General features: G+C 44.1%; 1 long non-coding RNA gene across 1 annotated transcript in view; it reads left to right on the top strand.

Moving 5' to 3' along the window:
- Positions 1-6,611, top strand: part of LOC105002858 — an 8,618-nt gene extending 2,007 nt beyond the window's left edge. The window contains exons 3-4 of the long non-coding RNA XR_827036.1: positions 2,881-3,272; positions 3,965-6,611. This is a non-coding gene — a long non-coding RNA (uncharacterized LOC105002858). The remainder of the gene's footprint in view (positions 1-2,880; positions 3,273-3,964) is intronic.
- The last annotated feature ends 8,060 nt before the right edge of the window (positions 6,612-14,671 follow it).

Below are 14,671 nucleotides of genomic sequence, written 5' to 3'. Positions count from 1 at the left end.
GCCATTTTCATTGTCAGACATGAGCCAGATAGAAGAAAAGTTAGGATCATTTTCTGAAAACTCTACCAGGTACAGAAAAGAGTTCCTGAGGCTTACCGAGACCTATAACCTTCACATGGAGTGACATATATTATATCCTAAATGCCACTCTCAATCCAGATGAAAAAGACCGTATCTGGCAAGCGGCGGAAGCCCATGCCAGTCACAACCAAGACTGGGCCAGCCCAGCTGCTGATGAGGTGGTGCCTCAACTAGAACCTCATTGGACATACCAGCCCAGTGACCCAGGCATCAGGATACTCAACCATATGGTCACCTGCCTCCTAGAGGGCATGCAGAAAAATACTCATATCCATGTCAGTTATGATTAATCACCCAAGGGGCGGACGAAAATCCAGCCTTGTTCTTGGTGTGCCTCACAGAGGCAGTCCAAAAGTATAACAACCTCAACATCAGTCCGCCCCTGACATTAGACGCAAACTTCGATAACTAGAGAAGGGCCCCAAGAGCTCCCCAAAGGGACCTTCTAGGAGTAGCTGGAGGTGTTCAATAATAGAAGGAGGCTAAAAGAGAAAAAGACTGAGAGAAAGGCTAAATATACCTTTTGGCAGCAGCAATTAAGGGAAGAGATCAGCCCAGCCCAAGTCATCCCAGACTGGGGCTCAAACCGCCCCCCTCCCTAACCCCCCTGGCCCGGACCCTGCAACCAGTTGGGACACTGGTCAAAGGCATGCCCAAACCCACTGACCCACACCAAGGCGTACCTGAACTGAGGCCAGTGGGAACACTGGAAGGTGGACTGCCCCCAGGAACGCCCTGGCACCCCTGGGGAGGTCCCCACCTCTCCCCAAAACTCCAGCCCGACCCTGTGAGAGTTGGTCCAATGATGGAAACCGGGTTCCAGCACCCCCCCCGGCCTGTGTCCTGGACACGAGCTCAGAACTCAGGGTAGACGGGATAATGGCTGAGAGAAAGGTCTCCTTCATAGTAGACACTGGAGCTGCCTTCTTTCGACCTCCTACTCTGGCCCAATCCAAAACTGAGAGCTCACAATCAAGGGGGTCTCTGGAGTCCCCCTGAGCCCAAGAATCAGCCTCCCGTTACTCTGTCAATTTGGAAACTTGACCCTTGAACATTCATTTCTCATAATGCCTCAGTGCACCGTGGTGCTCCTAGGGAGAGATTTGTTATCCAAATTAGGGGTCTCTGTTACCATACCCCCTTTCAATGTGGTCTCTGTCCTACATGCAGATGGCACCTGGACCATCCGTATCCCCTACTCCTGACCTTCCCTGGACCTACCTGCCATAGACCCCCGAGTCTGGGGTACTGGTCACCCATCCATAGCCAAACATACCCCAGTCCACATCACCCTTAACCTTAGCCCTTGCTATAGGCCTAACAACTGTCTCCTCTAGACTGGTCACCCATCTTCCATCTCTTCGTCAGTGCCACCTATGCTGTCAGCTGTGTTTTACTCCTAGGATTCTATTTCCTTCACGTTGTCTAACTACCAGACCCATGACTCCCCTTTTCCTTATCCTTGCTATGCTCCCCGGCCTTCTGGCTAGTTCCTGCCCCTGTGATGAAATTCATTTCTATGTCCATTCCTCATGTTTTAACACGGCCCCTAAACCATGCACTATGAACATCGGGGCAGGAAAGTCCAAATCCCTACTCACTGTTAAAGTACAGAAGACAGGGAGTGCCGTGAGCAGCTGCTATAAGCCAAATGGAAAAGACATGTTTCTATCCCACTACCCGCTGGGGGTACTCAGACGGGGGAGGGGCACAAGATCAACAGTGTAAAAAGAATCAAGAACAGGTTATAAGAAACCTAATCTCCCAGTTACAGGCAACCCCTGAGTCCTATAGATGCCCAGACCACCTTTCCCAATTACGGCCCCTCCTAAATCCTCCCTCTGACAACTGACACCTTATCCTCCTTAACTCATTCCAGTTCTTCTAGAACACACACTACACATCCCAGTGCTGGATATGCATGTCGCTGTCTCCATCACTACACATAGCAATCCCTTTACTCTCCACTTGGTTGTCACAGGGCAACTGTACCTCCCCTCCCCAACAAAACACTACACAACTCATTGGGCCAGTCTCTGACAATATCCTCCTTTCAGCCCCTTCAAACCTAACCTGTGTCAACTACTCTAGTCCCAACTACACCAGGCTCACAAACTCCACTCTTCTGTTCCACTTCGGTTCTCTGGGACAGCACAAGTAATTGCACCAGCCCAGGAATCTTCATTCTCTGAGGGACCTATGCCTACTCATGTCTTCCCCCCAACCCCCTGGACCTTGCATCTTGGTCTTTCTGACCCCAGGTCTTACCATCCTAGAAGATAAAGAGATAGAACAAGTAGCAGATCCCCAGGTGAAACATTCCCACAGGAAAAAAACAGGCTGTCATGGCCCCCCTCCTGATTGGGACTGGCATAGCGGCAGCTCTGGGCACTGGGATTGGGGGCATCTCGACCTCAGCCCATTTCTACTACAAACCGTCCCAGGAACTTAAGGAGAATATGGAACAGGTGGTGGAGTCCTTTGTTGCAGTCCAAAGGCAAATTAACTCATTGGCTTCTGTAGCCCTACAAAATAGACGAGCCCTGGACCTTCTCACCACAGAAAGGGACGAACCTGCCTTTTCCTGGGAGAAGACTACTGCTCTTTTGTTAACGAAACAGGCATAGTCCAGGGTAGGGTCAGAGAACTTAGAGACAGAATCAAAGGCCACAAAAAAGAGTTACAAAAGCTTTCCACTCCCTGAAGCCTGTTCCAACTGGCCTGCCCTTGGTTGCTCCCTTTCTTGGAACCATTAGTACTTATTATCTGACTCCTCTTATTTGGCCCCTGTTTCTTCAGTCTCTTTCAAAGGTTTCTCCAAGACCGGATTTGGGCCATCTCTCAAGACCAAGTCAAAGACCATTCTTCTTGAGAGCCTCACCTTAACGTTGGAAAAAGGAAACCCTGGGCCCTAGAAAGATCCTCTGTTCCAGACCCCCAAACCGTCGCCCCTATCCAGGAGGAAGTAGCCAGAGAGATACGGCACCCTTTTCCCATCCTTTTATGACTTCAGGGTCTGTAATGAAGGAGTCCTCAGGCCTAGAAAAAGAAGATAACTACCTCAAGGGCCCTTGCTGGACCACCTGACTTCAGGGAAAATAAAAGTGAACTTTGCCCCACTCCAGTACTCCAGGCAGATTGCATCAGCCTGGAACTTTCCACCCCCTGCTCAACTACAAATGCCATCTCAGGTAAAGATTACCCAAAACGCCCGGCCTATTCCTTACAACCCTGTCCTTGAGTCAGTGTAAGATGACCCAGGCCCGAGCGTGTGGCTAATGGTGACTGGAGAGTTCCCAAGCTCCATGCAAAGGCTTGGATCAGGCTCTTCCTTAATGTTAAAAGAAATGGATGTTTACTGGCTTCACCCAGCAGACCAGCTGCTTCTAGTGGGTTTTCGGACTCGGCTAAAGAAACTGCTGATGTCCATGATATTATGAAGAGGAGTGCAGGAAATGGTAGAGAACCCTGTGAGAAACCCAGATCGCCCTTTCCAGTGCCCTTTTAAGGCTGACGCAGTGCCTTAAGAGGCTAACACAGGAGGGTAAAGAAAGTCTCCATAAAACCCAGAGAAGAGATTTTAGAACTCCTCTCTGGATCCTGTCTGGAGTCACAACTGAACCAGAAGATTTTAAGTCTCAGCACTTACTAGTATGTGTATAGTTAATACCAAGGTCATTAAATTTAAACTTGACCTTCGGTTTGACAATACTTTCAGGCCTTATTTTTAGATTTCCTCTGTGGGTCCCATCTAGTGTATTCAAAAATACAAGGCAGTTTGGGTACTTTGGTCGCTTCTGATGGTGGAAAAATATCTAGATGATGGAACACATGTACAAATTTTCTATTCAAAAAGGTAATTTTAAAACATTTATTTTTTTAGGTTGAAAACTACAGGTACAAGCCATTGAAGCCAGGATGCTCTCTGATGCTGGTATTTTAACTGACCTACACCAACTATATTGCTCTGCAGTGTACAACACACAAGTGAGTCTAATGAGGCCAGCTATTCTCACATAACTTGTAGCAGCTATGGATCTGCACTGGCATAGGAGTTGGGTCAGTGGGATAATGCTGGTGGTTTAATTCTCCCAGCTTTATGAAGTGGGTAGTGTAAAATTATAGATGAAGCAATATTTCAGGTAGTGAATTAATATTCTATCACATATGCATAGCCCTAAACAAGGAACCTCATATGTACCTTTCTGGCTATGTAAACTATGGGAAGTCATGTATCTCTCGGGATTTAGTGTCCTCGTGTAACAGTAGAAGTATTCAAGTAGAGATTAGGCCATTTGGGGAGGGAGTTAGGATTAGAGACTCAGTATATATGTTGAAATTTGGCACAAAGGGACCATTCTTCAGCATGTTAAATGCTGCTGAATGTAGCACAGTGAGCTGTAAGAAGGAATTTAAAGGACACAATGATGCTAGATTGTTAGAATTCTGGAAGTATTGGAGGTGATGGGAAAGTTTTCGTATAGGAAGAAATGTCAGTGTAGCAAAATTAATAGTCCAGTAGGAGCTAGGAATTCTGTTATCAGCACTGAATGCTTGCAAATACCTCATTTTCCAGAAATCTTAAATCTTAAGCCTAGGATTCACTCTTAATGCTTATTTCGAAACATTGTTTTAGCCTCTGTGTAAACTTCATTTTTTTAATATTCCAAATTCTGTAAAATCTAGCCTCCTAATATAGGAAATTCAACAAATATGTTGTAAAAGAATAATTGCTAGAGGGAAAAGATAAGGGAAATAGGAAAGGCGTGTGTATGCACTCTGAGTGGAGGACATAATTTCAGATAGAGCTGGCTGAGACTGACTACAGAAGACCTGAAAGGGCTGCAGAGGGTAACATGGTTGTTACAGTCAACCTTTGAGTAACATGGATTTGAACTTAATGGGTCCCCTTATTCATAGGTATTTTCAGTAGTAGATACTACATGGTTGAATTTGTGGATGTGGAGGGCCATCCATAAATTATTCAGATTAACTCCTTTATTATACAAAGGTCAACTGTAAATATTTGGATGAAGAGGATTTCAGGTAGAGGGAAAGCAAGTGCAAAGGCCCTGGGGAGGGATATGTTTAAAGGTTTGTGGGGAAAGCAAGGTGAAGCTGCAGAGAAGTAGCCTTAAGTGTGTGTGCAGGGCTAGGGTGGATATTTGAGACCATTCTAAGATGGCAGCTTGCTTTCTGGCCTGTCAGACCTCGGAATGCCACCACTTAACCTACAATGCTCCCTGCCATCCATATACTTTCCCACGTTTCTATTAAGTGCTATCTTCCCTCCCTGGTGCTCTTATTCTGGATTTCTATAGCACCTTGTAATGCCCTTATACTTGGAAGCACATTTTGTGGTTTCTTGTGAGCTTGCCAATAAAATCCATCTTGGTTTCTACCATATTCCTGGGGTCTGACCAAATACCTGGCATATTATAAGTTCTCAAATAGTCCTAAAACCATGGTGACTATAGTACAAGGAGCAGTATCATTTATAATACTATTGTTAGTTGTGTTGAATTGTCTTATAAATCACACTGAACTAAGTGGCTTACTTAGGAGTGGAGCCTAGTTAGTAAGAGCCTAGATTCAAATCCCCATCCTAAATGATCTCTGACCAGTTCTTAACTTCAATTTCTTTATCTTCAGTGCTGGCTTAGTCGCTATGTTGAGTCTAACTCTTAAGTTGATGATAGTTACTGGGGTTTATACACAGTACATCTAACTCCCTGGTGAGTAGTAGGCACTTAGTAGTGCTATAGGATCATTTTGATAATACTGTATGGTCACTGTAATTTAGATCAGAATGAAAATACTGATACTTGATATTTATATGCTACTAAGATCCTGGCTTTAATGTTCGTTAAAAAAAATAATAGAGTACCTGCTGTGGGCCAAGACCTATTCTGGGTATTGTGAACAAAGCAGATCAGAGTATGTAATTGCAACTGGTCTTTGACAAAGGCCTCCGGTGTAAAGGCCTGTGACTAGTTAGCATTTTGGTGGAGAAGTATTTGGTAAACTAAAGGCCTAGATGAAAGTCTGAGGGCGCTAGCAAAGTTTCCAAGGGTAACCACTGGTTGCACAAGAAGCGTCACTCCACTGAGCCCTGCTGGTGGTTCTCTGTCCATTGAGGAGTCACTTGGGCTGGGCAGACAGGTGGAAACCTTGGGTCTGCCACAGATTTCCCCCTCTCCCAGGAAGCAACTGCAACCGGTACAGTCCTGTTCATACGTTGATTTTCCAAAAATTTTTTAAATAACCAGGAATTTGTTATTTAAAATTCTACGTCCATGGGATTACAGTCCGTGCAGGCTACAGTCCATGGGGTTGCAAAGAGTCAAACACAACTGAGTGACTAAGCACAGCACACAGGTTGCAACAAATACTGATACCGAATAATGGCAGCTTCATGCTAGAGATTGGTAAGTAGATGGACAGACCCAAGTTTCTGAATAAAAAACTTACTGAATTTCAGTATTCTTGTGGGGCTATCACAGTCAATAAATAAAACATTATTGAAAAGATTGTGTGTTGTTTACATGTTGCCATTCACAGTAATGCCTTTTGAATCGCATTCCTTTCAAAGAAGTTAGGATCAAAACTCACCATAGCAAATTGTAGACCTGAATAGAGTGAAAGTATAAAAAACTCCCCACCATTCCTTTCTTGCTGACAAATTTGAATACCTATTGTTAATACCTTCCACAGCAAAAAAGTTTCATTATTACAAGTCTGAATATTTCTGCCTAAAAGTGGCCACTCTTCTTTTGAGATATTCCCATTATCTCTGGCTTAACTCCCTGGTTCCCTGGAGGCTCAGAAGGTAAAGGATCCATCTGCAATGCAGGAGATGTCAGTTAGATCCCTGGGTTGGGAAGATCTGGAGGAGAGCTTGGCAACCCACTCCAGTATTGCCTGGAGAGTCCCCAAGGACAGGAGCCAGGCAGGCTACAGTCCATGGGGTAGCACAGAGTTGAACTCGACAAGCAACTTGGCATTCCCTAAACATGCACCCAAGTGGCAGGTTCTGGTGCAGCCCTATTTTGGTTAGACTTCTACAGGATCATTGCCCACAACAGAGTTTGCTAGGAACTTCCCTCAGGTGCACGCTTCCTTTCAGAATGAATCTATTAATTTAGCTTCTTACTCATTTTTTTTTCTTAGTTAATTGGCTTTCAGCAAAACGCCTGACCCTCAACTGTTCATGTGTAACATGGATAACTGCAATATGCTTGCATCGTCCTGGGTGTCATCTCCGCCTTCAAGCCTTTTATGCCAGTCAGAGGCTTGCTCTTGACAGTACTTCTTCACCATAAATTATATTTTAACATTTCAAGGGTGTCGCAGATTTACCCTTGGCTTTATACAAAGCTTAACACGAAATTTTTGCTCTAAATAATGATCATTCGTTTTTATGGTTGAAAAACAAATTGTCATCTACTCACAAAATTAGCTGGCAACCTAGAAAGCAGTGTGGTCAGCTGAAACGTGTTGTATTAATAGGCCAAATACATAACAAGAGAATGGATGCTGTTGTCTACAATCTACTACTCAAAATAGTACTTTTGAGTATATACCAGGATGCCGAACCTCAACATTTGCTATTTTCTACCACTTTCCACAACAGTACGTGAATATTCAGTTATGTACAGGGCTCAGTAGTCGAGGTCCCCATTTACCTTTTACCCCCTTCTTGGCCGTGCTTTTTCTGCAGTGAAAACAGACTCAGCCACAAGACTTTTAGTATTAAGTGTAAAATACTTGAAGATAACTGTGTTTGCCAAGTGCAAGAATTCAATACATATTGACACTCCCCATTACTGGAGGAATCTGCATTACTGCAGGTGTTTCCATTAGAAACGACCCTCAAAATGTAGATGTGACTTTATCCTCACTTAACTATCTGTACAGCAGCCGAATAATCACGAGCTAGAAACAGGCTAGAACATGAACCGACCATTTAAGCGAGGCGGTTCATTCCTCTAAGCATTCTATCTCACCGTCCTGCGAACACTCAAGCGCGGTAACCAGAAAGCCACAAACTCTTCCACTATTTTGAATGCAAATATCCCTTCCGAGGCCGCAAACCGTTCAGTAGACGGAGTGAGCGTCAGTGCCCGGCAGGGCCCAATCAGGTCGCGCTTTACTAGCTTGGGTTCCTCCCGCCAAGCGGCAGCAGAGCCGCGCCAACAGCGAATCTCCGCCCCGCGGAGGGGAGGCAGGGAACCGAGAGGGAAAACCCGAGACCCGGCGGCTAAGCGACCCCACGGCTCAGGCCCAGCCTCACCTCCGCCTCGGGCACCACGGGTCCGGGGTTCGAGACAGGCAGCTCTTTGCCTGCGGCTCGTCAAACTCCCTGACCACGCCCACTGCCCTCAAAGCCCCGCGGCTCGGGATAGCGAGCGAATGGACGCTACCAAGGGCCGAAGCATCCGAGTAGGCAAAGACACCGCACCCTCCACCCACTGGCAATGAGACCAAGTGTTCCAAACCCGGTGGAAGACCTGCCCCCTCGCGAGAGTTCAGACGCGCTGCTACCGGCCGCGAGAACCCTGGGGGACGCAGCCTGCCAATCACCACATGGAGGCGGTTCCGCGCGCACCCAATTGGCTAAGCACGGGAAGGTTCGCGTCCCATTGGCATGTTTTCCGGAGCCAACTTAGCCTTCTCCGTCTGAACCCTCGTCCCACTCTCCGGCACTGCTTCTCAGCTGAGGAGATGGAGAGCAGGAGAGGAAACGCCTACGCTTGCCCCGAGTTCCTAGTGCGAGAGCTTGGGCTGCCCGAGTAGAATCCCACCTCTTCATCCGTGGCATTTTAGAATCATTTCTTGCCCAGATTCTAGCATGTCTTGTCTCGTTCCTAACCTCAGTTTTCTAACCTGTGTCCCCAAACTGACCTTGTCCTGGGCAGGGAGCTGTTTTTACCCGTGCTTGGGAGAAAACAGGCTTCCATAGACCTTGCCAAATTAAGGTATTTCTTTAAAAGCTTTCTGATCTCCAAACCTACGTCTTGCTCTGCATAGCATGCACTGAGAATTAATTTTTTTTTTTAACAATCATTAACCACCACTCCCTGCCCCGCGTGCCTTAATTAATTAAATCATCAAAATAATCATCAGTGAAGTAGGTACTGTCAATGGTTTTTCAAGTGAAGAAACCAGAAGCACAGAGAACTTAAGTCACCTGCTCAAGTTCTGTGTTTGCTCTGCAAGTATGCACTATACTCTGTCCTTTTCATCCCTGTCTCTTATTTTAATCCGGGACTTCGTAATTGCTGGATTACCTCTAGAAACAACTTAACTCCTCTCCTTGCCATCCTCTACAAATCCAAGGATTAATCTTCCTAAGGCAAATCTGATCGTCTCTCTCAAATCCTTCTCAGGTCTCAGAAATCTCAAATCCTTCTGTGGTTCCTTATTGCCACTCTCTGGCACACAGTGCTATTTATTGAAATATTCGCATCTGCAGTTAAGTACACAAGCCATGTTGGGTGTATAACCAGGAACGGAACTGTTGGATCAGAGTTGTGCCATGTTCAAATTTAGTAGACATTTTAAAGCAGTTTTCCAGAGTGTTTGCACAAATTTACACCCTGATCAGCAACATATGAGAGTTCCAGTCATTCCACATATTTGTCAGTGCCAAGTATGTCCCATCTTTTTTCATTTTGGCCATTTTGGTGGGTGATGATTATGTTTTCTGTGATTTTAATTTTCATCTCCCTGATTAATGAAGTACATCATGAGAAACGCTGGGCTGGAGGAAGCACAAGCTGGAATCAAGATTGCTGGGAGAAATATCAATAACCTCAAATATGCAAATGACACCAGCCTTATGGCAGAAAGTGAAGAACTAAAGAGCCTCTTGATGAAAGTAAAAGAGGAAAGTGAAAAAGTTGGCTTAAAGCTCAACATTCAGAAAATTAAGATCATGGCATCCAGTCCCATCACTTCATGGCAAATAGATAGGGAAACAGTGGAAACAGTAGCTGACTTTATATTTTGGGGCTTCCAAATCACTGCAGATGGTGATTACAGCCATGAAATTAAAAGACATTCCTTGGAAGGAAAGTTATGACCAACCTAGACAGCATATTAAAAAGCAGAGACATTACTTTGTCAACAAAGGTCTGTCTAGTCAAGGCTATGGTTTTTCCAGTGGTCATGTATGGATGTGAGAGTTGGACTATAAAGAAAGCTGAGCACCAAAGAATTGATGCTTTTGAACTGTGGTGTTGGTGAAGACTCTTGAGAGTCGCTTGGACTGCAAGAAGATCCAGCCAGTCCATCCTAAAGGAAAGCAATCCTGGGTGTTCATTGGAAGGACAGATGTTGAAGCTGAAATTCTTTGGCCACCTGATGCGAAGAGCTGACTCATTTGAAAAGACCCTGATTCTGGGAAGATTGAGAGCAGGAGGAGAAGGGGATGACAGAGGATGAGATAGTTGGATGGCATCACCGACTTAATGGACATGGGTTTGGGTAGACTCTGGGAGCTGGTGATGGACAGGGAGGCCTGGCGTGCTGTGATTCATGGGGTCGCAAAGAGTCGGACACCAACTGGACTGGACTGGACTGAACTTGAACTGGATTAATGAAGTTGAGCACTTTGTCATATGGTTATTGGTTATTTAGAAATAACTTTATGAAGTTTCTGTTAAATTTTTTGCCCATTTTCCTGAGTTTTTAATTTTTTTTCCTAATACTTGATTATAAAAATGTTCAAATAGCAAAGTTTAAGGAATTTTACAGTAAACACAGGTAAACCTGCCACACAGATTCTGTTGTTGTTCAATTGCTAAGTCATGTCCGACTCGTTGGGACCCCATGGACTGCAGCATCCCAGGCTTCCCTGTCCTTCACTATCTTCTGGCGTTTGCTCAAACTCATGTCTGTTGAGTCGGTGATACCATCCAACCATCTCATCCTCTGTCACCCACTTCTCCTCCTGCCTTCAATCTTTCCCCACATCAGGGTCTTTTCCAATGAGTTGGCTCTTTGCATCAAGTGACTAAGGGCTTCCCTGGTGGCTCAGATGGTAAAGAATCTGGCTGCAATGCAGGAGACCTGGTTTTGATCCCTGGGTTGGGAAGATCCCCTGGAGGAGGGCATGGCAACTCACTCCAGTATTCTTTCCTGGAGAATCCCCATGGACAGAGGGGCCTGGCGAGCACCAGTCCATGGGGTTGCAAAGAGTTGGACACAACTAAGTGACTAAGTACAGCATAGCACACATAAAGTGACCAAAGTATTGGAGCTTCAGCTTCAGCATCAGTCCTTCCAGTGAATATTCAGGGTTGATTTCCTTTAGGATTGACTGCTTTGATCTCCCATTTTTTATACAACTTGTTTTATTATATTTCTATCCTTCCCTTTATCCATCTTCATGTTGTTGCATTTCAAAATTGATTGCAGATAGCAATATGTGTCTTCTAACTTCAGCATATATATAATTCAGTATTTAAGGTTTCTTCTTTTGATATAAAACTTAAATGCACAAATCTTCAGTGTAGATTGGCTGAGTTTTGAGCAAAGGAGTTTCAAGTTCAATGCCACCTTCCAGTCAATCTCCATTTCCACTTTCCTGATGGAAACCATAGTTCTGATTTATTTTTTCCCTACAGTGGATTAGCTTTACCTGCTTCAGAATTTCATATAACTAGAATCATAAATATCTGCTATTTTGTGACTTCTTTCACTCAGCCTACTTGACTTTAGATTCCTTCATGTCGTTGCATGTGTCAATAATTCATTTCTTTTTATTGCTGAGTAGAATTCCATTGGGTAAATATACTAGTTTATCCGTAGTAAGAGGACTTGTAAAATATGCCTCCTTTGTGAAGTGTATGTGTTTCAAATATCTCTTTCAATTCTGAGTTCCTTCTCATTCTTCTAGCGATGCCCGTTGAGAGGGAGAGTTCTTATTATTTATTTATTGGCTGGGCTGGGGTCTTCATTGCTATATGGGCTTTTTCTCTAGTTGCAGTGAGGGGGTCTTGTCTGTAGTTATGGTCCATGGGTTTCTCATTGCTGCATCTTTTCTTGTTGCAGAGCACAGGCTCCAGGCATGAGGGTTTCTGTAGTTGTGACTTCTGGGCTCTAGAGCACAGGCTCAGTAGTAGTGGCACATGGGTTTAGTTGCTCCCCGGTTTGTGGGGTCTTCCTGGACCAGGGACTGAACCCGTGTCCCCTGTGTTGGCAGGCAGATTCTTTACAACGGAGACACCAGCAAAGCCCACGTTCTTAGTTTTAATACTCCAATGTATCAATTTTTGATGGTGACTGGTTTTAAGAAATCTCTGCCTACTCCAGGTTATGAAGATTCCTTCTCTATTTTCCTCCAAAAGTTTTACTGTTTTAATTTGCCCATTTAGAATAGTAATCCATTTTAAACTGATTGTTGTGAGTGATCAGATATAAAGGTAGATCCAGACATCTGTTTTTCTATATGGCTATCCAATGAATCCAGCATGGTTATTTAATTGATCACTTGCCCACATTTGCAGTTGTCACAAATCAGGTGACCACATACGTGTAGACCTATTTCCCACTCTGTCCTATTTAATAGGTTGATTTTGTCTATCTTTGTACCAATACCACATAGTCTTCATTACTATAGCTTTATAATTAGCCTTGATAGTGCACCAGTGAACTGATTTTTTAAATTTAATTTAAATAGCTATGGGGCTAGTGGCTACCATATTGGTAGAGCAGATATAGAAAATCCTCATAGGAAGTTCTGTTGACAGCACTGCTTTAGAAGACATCTAGAGGCCAATACCAGATATTTCATTTCATAGCCACAGGCCATCTTGAGTTTATGGCTGGGCTGCTCTTCAAAAATATCTGTGTAGTATCTTTTTAAAAAGAAATTAAAAATGCATCTTCCCAAAGATAGGTAAGACATCCAGCTGTTTTGACCTTGTACTTTTAGCAATGAAAATATTATTTCAGGTTTGGGAAAGTTTAATGTTTTAGGAGACATTTCCTGTGATCAGACACCATAAAATATGTAGCCCCAAATCACAGGGAAAGTTTGCTGCTATACTGCCGTCACCTGTCGTTTACTGTCTGCTCTCATCCAAGGTCACACAATTCTCTGTCAGAGGGCTTTCCTGGGCTGTTACTAGCTGTGTCTGAGAGTTTGCCCTCAGACTTGTAATCAAAGGTCTGAGTCAAATCTGGCTCCTATGTGTAAGGGATTCCTTAAACCATACTGTCCTATTTATTCCATGGTATCATTGGAGTCTTTTGACTTTTAAATGATACATATGTACTTATTATGTCCTTCCAATGTTACTTTTTATGTTACATGTATTTATTTCTCCCCACAATGCTTGATTGCATTTAATGACTGTTTCTTTTCCTATGTCTTGTGTCTTATAGTTACTGTGATGGCTGTTTTAATTATCATCAGTTTCCACACATGAGGATAGCAGAGGGCTTACTCTGTGAGATGCCCTGTGCTGGCCCCTAGGATAAACTCTGACAAATAACCAATAATAGTTACCATTGAGCATCTACTAAATACTATACCCCAAGCACTTGCATTTGTTATTTTTAATCCTAACAACATTGTAAGATATATACTGTTACTACTTTTTTTTTTTTCAGATGGCTTATCAGTGCTGGAGCTGAGATTAAAGCTGTGAATCCCACCACCGCCACCTCTATGAGAGTTATCAGATTTAAAAGGTACTTGGTTTCCTCTTGAGGAACCTATGGTCTCATAGTGGAGGCAAACTCACAATAACCACAACCCCCCAGCAGAAAAGATATTACAAAAAGAAAAGGGGGTGAAAGCACAGAAGAAATGGCAATTGGCCATGAGTCCTGCCAGCAGGTCTGTAGCATGCCATAGTTGAAACTAGTCTGTGGGAAATGAGTCAGATGTTCTTAGCAGCTTGGTCTTGTAGATGACTCCTGATCCTTTCTCCTTTTGGAATGATCCGAGGAGAAGGAACAAGTTTCCCTGTTCTCTTCTCAATCCTCAGCCAGGCTTATCTCTGATCTCACTTCTGAAGAGGAGACATTGCTAACAAGTGGTCAGTACCCTCTTTAAAGAATGACTCTCCAGTGACTCTCACCTCAAAACCAGAATCTGTTCATGCTAGGCTGCTTTGAGAAACCCTCTAGAATAAGGATGGGCCCTTTAAGAAGACCTTCAATGTGGCTGTGATGGTTGCATCTCTAGCTGCCGTCTTTGACCATCTACTAGATGTGATGGGTTGGATTGTGTCTCCCCTAAATTCATGTGTCCAAGTCCTACCTCTCCCCCTTAGACATGACTTTATTTGAAATGTGATATTGTAGGATCATTGCAGATGTAATTAGATAATAAGGTCATATTAAAGTAGATAGCACCTAGTCCAGTATGACTGGTGTCCTTATGAAAAGGAGAGACATGGGCACAGAAACACACTCTCAGGAAGAATGCTATGTGAATAGAAAGATGAAGGAAGAGATGACTCTACAAGCCAAGGAATGCCCAAGGTTCCCAGGAAACCACCAGAAACCAGGAGATAGACCTGGACCAGATTCATCCCTCCAGCCTCTAGAAAGCTCCTTCTCAGATGTCCAACCT

Source organism: Bison bison, unplaced genomic scaffold (assembly GCF_000754665.1).
Source record: "Bison bison bison isolate TAMUID 2011002044 unplaced genomic scaffold, Bison_UMD1.0 scf7180017864458, whole genome shotgun sequence".
Lineage (NCBI taxonomy): Eukaryota > Metazoa > Chordata > Mammalia > Artiodactyla > Bovidae > Bison > Bison bison.
This window is presented reverse-complemented; position numbering and strand designations above follow the sequence as displayed.